Here is a 6,521-nt window from a genome sequence, read left to right as displayed (position 1 = left end):
CATGACCAAAAACTAATTGTGACGGAGAATATTTATTATAAAGTGTCGGTTTGAGACGAACAAGTGATGTTGCATGCAAGATAGCATGACCCTAAATAGTAATGGACAATTTTATTTTCATAAGTAGTGGCCTTGCTATTAATTGCAGGTGTTTAATAAATGACTCTGCAAGGCCATTTTTGAGTATGAACACAAGCTACAAGATGTTCAACTTTTATCTCAACTGATAGACAATAATCATCAAAAGCTTGAGATAAGAATTCCCTAGCATTATCAAGGCGAATAACCTTTATAGGATAATTTGAGAATTGTGCCCTTAATCGAATTATTTGAGCTAATAGCTTTGTAAACGCCAGGTTGCGAGATGATAGTAGACACACATGAGACCTTCTTTAAGATGCATCTATTAGAACCACAAAATATCTAAACAACCCACTTGGTGAGTAAATATGTCCACATATATTACCATGTATATGCTCTAAAAAGGTAGGGGATTCAGTGCCAACCTTCATTGGTGATGGTCTAGTGATCATTTTGCCTTGATAATAAGCATCACAAGAAAATTCATCATTTGTAAGAATCTTCAGGTTCTTTAATGGATGTCCACTCGAATTTTCAATAATTTGTCTCATCATTATTGATCCAGGATGGCCCAAGCGGCCATGCCAAAGCACAAAAGTATTTGAATCAGTAAACTTCTGGTTTACGATAGAGTGTGTTTCAACTGTGCTAATCTTTGAATAATATAAGCTAGAAGATAAAGTTGGTAACTTTGCTATAACGCACTTCTGGCCAGAAACATTCTTTGTAATACAAAGATATTCCACATTCATTTCATCTATCGTCTCAAAATGATACCCATTTCGGCGGATATCTATAAAACTCAACAAGTTTTTTCGGGACTTGGAGGAAAATAATGCATTATCTGTAATAAGTTTTGTTCTCTTAGACAAAAATATAGTCGCTCTTCCGGAGCTTTCAATCAAACTTATGTTATCAGAAATTGTAGAAATATTTATTTTTTCCCTATGCAAATAAGATAAAATATTTCTGATCTTTGAATATGTCATGAGCTGTTCCACTATCAATTACACAAATATCTTCATGATTGATCTTTGATCCAAAACTAATTTGAGGATTATCCATATTCTTCAAAATGACATAAGCAAAAAATATATTATAGTAAACATCATTATCAAAGCATTACTTTTATTTATGTACAATAATTACATAACCATACTATCTATTACAAATAACAAAAATTAAAATATTTACATTTCTACAAATTCATCACCGATCATATGACTTGTTTCACCTTCTAGGAGTGCAAAGTAATCAGTTACATCCAAATGCATGAAGTCTAAATTATCTTCAGAAATAAAATTTGCTTCAATATTTTTATGTCTTCTTTAGGGAGACTTGATAAAGCTCAATCAGGTGCTTTGGCATACGACATAAATGTGACAAGTGACCTTTTACTCCACATCTATTTTCTATATTTTTTGCTTGCACCGCTTCTATCACGACCCAATTTCTCCTTTAGGCCGTGATGGTGCCCAACGTTACCGCAAGGCAAGCCAACCATGAACTATCTCTGTGATCCTCACTTTTAAAGATTTGAAGTAGTTGATTTTTGGTTTATGCATAAATAAGAAGTAAGAGTTTAATAAAAATGAAAGATCAAATTTTTTAAAAGCAAGTGAGATAAGTAAAACAACCCAAAGCCATAAAGTGTCTACTAGCATAAATCTCCAAGACCTGGTATCACTAGTGTATAAGCTACTAGTAGAATATACAAAAGAGTACTACCCTACTGTCTGAGATGAAATAGACAGAAAATAAAGCAAAAGAAAGACTTCGGCTGCTGCAGAACGGGCTCGGAAGACAGCTCACCGCAATATCTCGTAGTAGTCAAGGATGCGCACCGGACTGATATCCAGATGTATCTACCTCAGATCCTGCACATTTAGTGCAAAAGTAGAGCGTGAGTACATAAACAACATGTACCCAGTAAGTATCTAGTCTAACCTCGAAGAAGTAGTGACGAGGGGTCGATTTCGACACTTACTATGGGCCAACAATAAAATGTATAAAGTTCTAATTAAGCATGGAATATATAAATGACAATAGAACTCGGAAGCAAGAAATAAATAAACAATCCTTTCACCGATAGTAAGTACCAAATCAATTCCCCTTATTTAACCATTTAGCCTCTCAAGCCAATGAATCAATATCAAATATACTTGAGCTCCCAGTATTAATACGCACGAATTATGTCGAGGACTTACGATCTGATCCCATAATACATATACATATACTGTGTGCACTGTCGAGGGTCAAACAAAATGAACCATAGATGCATCTATTAACCCGCCGAGGCGAACGGCCCGCTCCCATGAGAGTAGTGGAAATTTACCCCGCTCGCGGAATATACTTGCGACGTGGTTGAACATAGATTTCCCAAATTATCATAATATCCTTCAACTCTTTCCAAAATAAGAAATTTAACTGGAAACTTTTTAAAATATTGAAATCCTCAACCTCGGCTTTGTACAAGACAATTAGTAAGTATAATCAATTAACGGTGTCAACAAAGCATGGTGTAAACCTAAAACTACCCGGACATAAGCATAATTAGTAGCTACGTACGGACTCTCATCACCTCGTGCATACGTAGCCCCCACAAATAGAAGTACATATTAATTAAATTCACCTATTGGGTTAATTCCCTCTTACAAGACTAGAAAAGAGACTTACCTCATCCCAAAGTCTATTTTTCGGTCCAAGATTGTGCTTAAACCCTCAATTCGGTGCCAAACGACTTGAAGCTAGTCAAATATTATATAAAACCAATACATGCTCGAAAGTTTATATCCCAATTATTAAAGTGATTACCCAACCCCAATTGAAGAATTCCTAAAATTCACCCCAGGGCGCACGTGTCCGGATTTCGGAAATTTTCAAAGAAAGTCGTTACCCATAACCTCAGGAACTCAAATATATGATTTTTACTAAATTCCATAACTATTTTCGTGGTTAAATACCATTTCCCACCAAACCCATGATTTTTCACTAATACACATGTTATGATCTACCCATAAATTATGTATTTAACTCACATGCGGTAGAAATTACTCACCTCAATTGGTTGATAAAAATTCCTCTCTAACCAGCTCCAAAATCGCCCCCAAGATGTGTAAGAAATGAGCAAAAATGCCTATGTCCCGTATTAAATAAAGTATTCTACCTTCTGTGGGTTCCGCATCTAGGGCTCAACCACCGCATCTGAGGAACGACCTCGCAGATGCGGTCCTTCCCCTAGTTGGATCCTTCGCTTCTGCGGTGCGTGCGTCGCACCTACGACCTCTGTCCGCTTCTGCGCTGCCTTCCTCGCACCTGTGCCTTCGCAAGTGCGGTTTATTTCCCCGATTTTGCGGTCATTGGCAGCCCCCTTCTTGGCCGCTTCTACGGCTCGTGGCTCGCTTCTGCGAGCTCGCACTTGCGGCTGCCCATGCGCAGGTGCGGTTACACGAGAAGCTGGGAGCTTCAGCTATTTCTCCCAAGTTCCAACTTGGTCTGTGCCTCGTCTGATTAACTCCTGAGCCCCCCAGGGCCCCTCCCGAACATACCAACAAGTTTGAAATCATAAAACAGACTCGCTCGAACCCTCGAAACGCGTAAAACAACATCAAAACTAAGAATCATACCTCAAACCAAATTAATTCAACTTAGAAATTTCAAATTCTTCAAATCTCTCCGAACGCGTCGAAACATACTTAAACTACTCGGAATGGCACCAAATTTTGCGTGCAAGTCTTAAATCACTATACAGAACTATTTTCAAGCCCGAAATTCTGAACGGACCTCAATTACTCCAAAACCTATTCCAAACCAAATTTAAATAACTTTAAAACCTTCAAATAGTTAACTTTCACTATTAAATGCCGAAACGTTCCCGGGTCGTCCAAAACCCGATTCGAACATACGCCCAAGTCCAAAATCATCATACGAACCTATTGGAACCATCGATTCTGATTACGGGATCGTTTTCTCAAAATATTGACCGAAGTCAAACTTAGCCTTTTTAAAGGTCAACTAAGGAATCAAGTGTTCCGATTTCAATCCGAACCCTTCCAAATCCCGAACTCACCATCCCCGCAAGTCATAAAATAGTAAAAGCACATACTTGGAGCCTTATTTAGGGGAACGAGATTCTAAAAAGTAAAACGACCAGCCGGGTCGTTACGACTTCATATTTTTGTTCCTTCCCTTTCCACTGCTGGTGGTAAGGAGGGTTCTTTGGTGTATTATTATTACCATGATTAGAGTTTCTTCCCCGACCCTGGCCATGACCACGACTGGGGCCACGACCTCTTCCATGCTTAGCTTGGTGAAAGTTTGTCTCATTCACTTCAGGGGATGGACAAGAACCAGTAGGTCGGCTTTCATGATTTTTCATTAATAGCAAATCATGTTGCTCAGCCACAAGAAGATGTGAAATAAGTTCAGAATATTTTTTGAATCCCATCTCTAGATATTGATACTGCAGGAGCATATTCGAGGCAAAAAAAGTGGTGAAAGTTTTCTCCAACATATCATGAACAATAATATTATCACCACATAATTTTAATTGGAAAATTATTCTGAACATAGCTGAATTATACTCACTGATAGATTTAAAATCTTGTAGCTTTAAATGAGTCCAGTCATAACGTGCATGTGGAAGAACAACCATCTTCAGGTGGTCATATCTATCTTTCAAATTATTTTACAGTATAACTGGATCTTTAACAGTGAGATATTCCATTTTCAAGCCTTCATCAAGGTGATGACGTATGAATATCATTGCTTAGGCACAGTCTTGGCTTGATGCTTGATTAATTTTTATCCTTGATGATGTATGCCAGACCCATCACATCAAGATGAATTTCAGCATCAAGCACCCAAGACATGTAGCTTTTGCCCGATATATCCAGGGCTACAAATTTAAGTTTAGAAAGATTTGACATTATTTAGAAAAAAGAAAGTTCGTACCTTTGATACTTTCAAAGTATTTGTTCGAGATGGTAGAGTCTCGTGTTGATAACATGTTATAAAATAAAGACTATAAAGTAAATTAACCAAAACAAGTATAGAGAGAAACCGATATATTATTCAACTTCAAACTAATGTACATAATGAACTGAAAACTCTTCTATTTATAGAAGAAAGGAAGTAGCTGCGAGGCTTTTCAGGAAGCAGCTGCGAGCCTTTTTCTTGAGCTGCTTGTAAGCTGTCTGCATGAGCTGCTTGCAACCTGCCTGTTTAATAAGAAGTTGTTGCAAATCATTTCATTGAGTTGCTTTGCAATCTGCCTGCATCAGCTGCTTGTAGATAAACTTCAATAGAGTACTAAACGGATAATCTTTTTCAGAAAGATTATCTATAGCGGAGTAATAAATGAATATCCACAATATAATATTTTCATAATAGACTCTGCGTTTCAATCATATTAGAAATTTTTTCCATAGTAAACATATTTTAACATTAATTCCTACCATATTTTTAACTTTTCTTTTACAACATTCATGTCAACAAATATAAGATGGTAAAAGCTTATGGGTCGTTTGGTAGAATATATTAGGAAAAATAATATATGTATTAATTTTAGTATTATTAGTCCCTTATTTGGTAGTATTTTTAACCTATATATAACTAACACAAATATAATTAGGTAGACATTCTATTCAGTAATATTCTTATACACAACAAGCCATAATTTTTAATACATAGATAAACATAAATAAAGATAGAATTACCCTTTCAAAACTTTTAATACACCAAACCAAACAGTCGAGAAAAAATAATTTCAGTATTACTAACTCCAATGTAATTAATTTTAGCACTACTAATCTCATTATTACTAATACACTCTATTCAGTACTGTTCTTATACACCCTACCAAATGACCCCTTAATATTATATACATGAACATGCAAATTAGACAGTTCTACCGGTATTAGACCTAGTACTTTAGACAGTTTTTGACTCACTAAATGTCGTGATGAAAAATTAACTATTAAATTTTACGTAGTTATTGAATTTTATTTATTGTAACAATAAAGTCGAACTCTTTTTTGTCACAAACTAGTTAATTTAACTTAACCCGCTATAATAGTAAAGACACTAAAATATATCCTAAAACGACAATACTTACTCATCAAAGCAATTTTACTGAATTATTTTTTGTCGTACTGTTAAGCTAAAATCAGAAACGCAACTGGTCACTTGCCTTTTACTCAATCAAACCTAGGCGTGTTTTCCACCTTTTTGGCAGACAGTGGGTGAGTAGCCCTCTGTTTCCCGATGAAAGTAAATATATATATATTTCAAAAATAATAAAGAAATGCTAAGTTCGCAACCATCGAGAAATGGGAGCAGTAGCATTTCACCCCAAGTAGAACACTTGGCTTAGTTAGTAATTACTAAATATATTTCGATTTATGTGAATCTATATTCTTTTTATTTCGTTTAAAAAAGAA

Source organism: Nicotiana tabacum, chromosome 13, assembly GCF_000715075.1.
Source record: "Nicotiana tabacum cultivar K326 chromosome 13, ASM71507v2, whole genome shotgun sequence".
In the NCBI taxonomy this organism is placed as follows: domain Eukaryota; kingdom Viridiplantae; phylum Streptophyta; class Magnoliopsida; order Solanales; family Solanaceae; genus Nicotiana; species Nicotiana tabacum.
Note: the sequence above shows the minus strand (reverse complement) of the source record.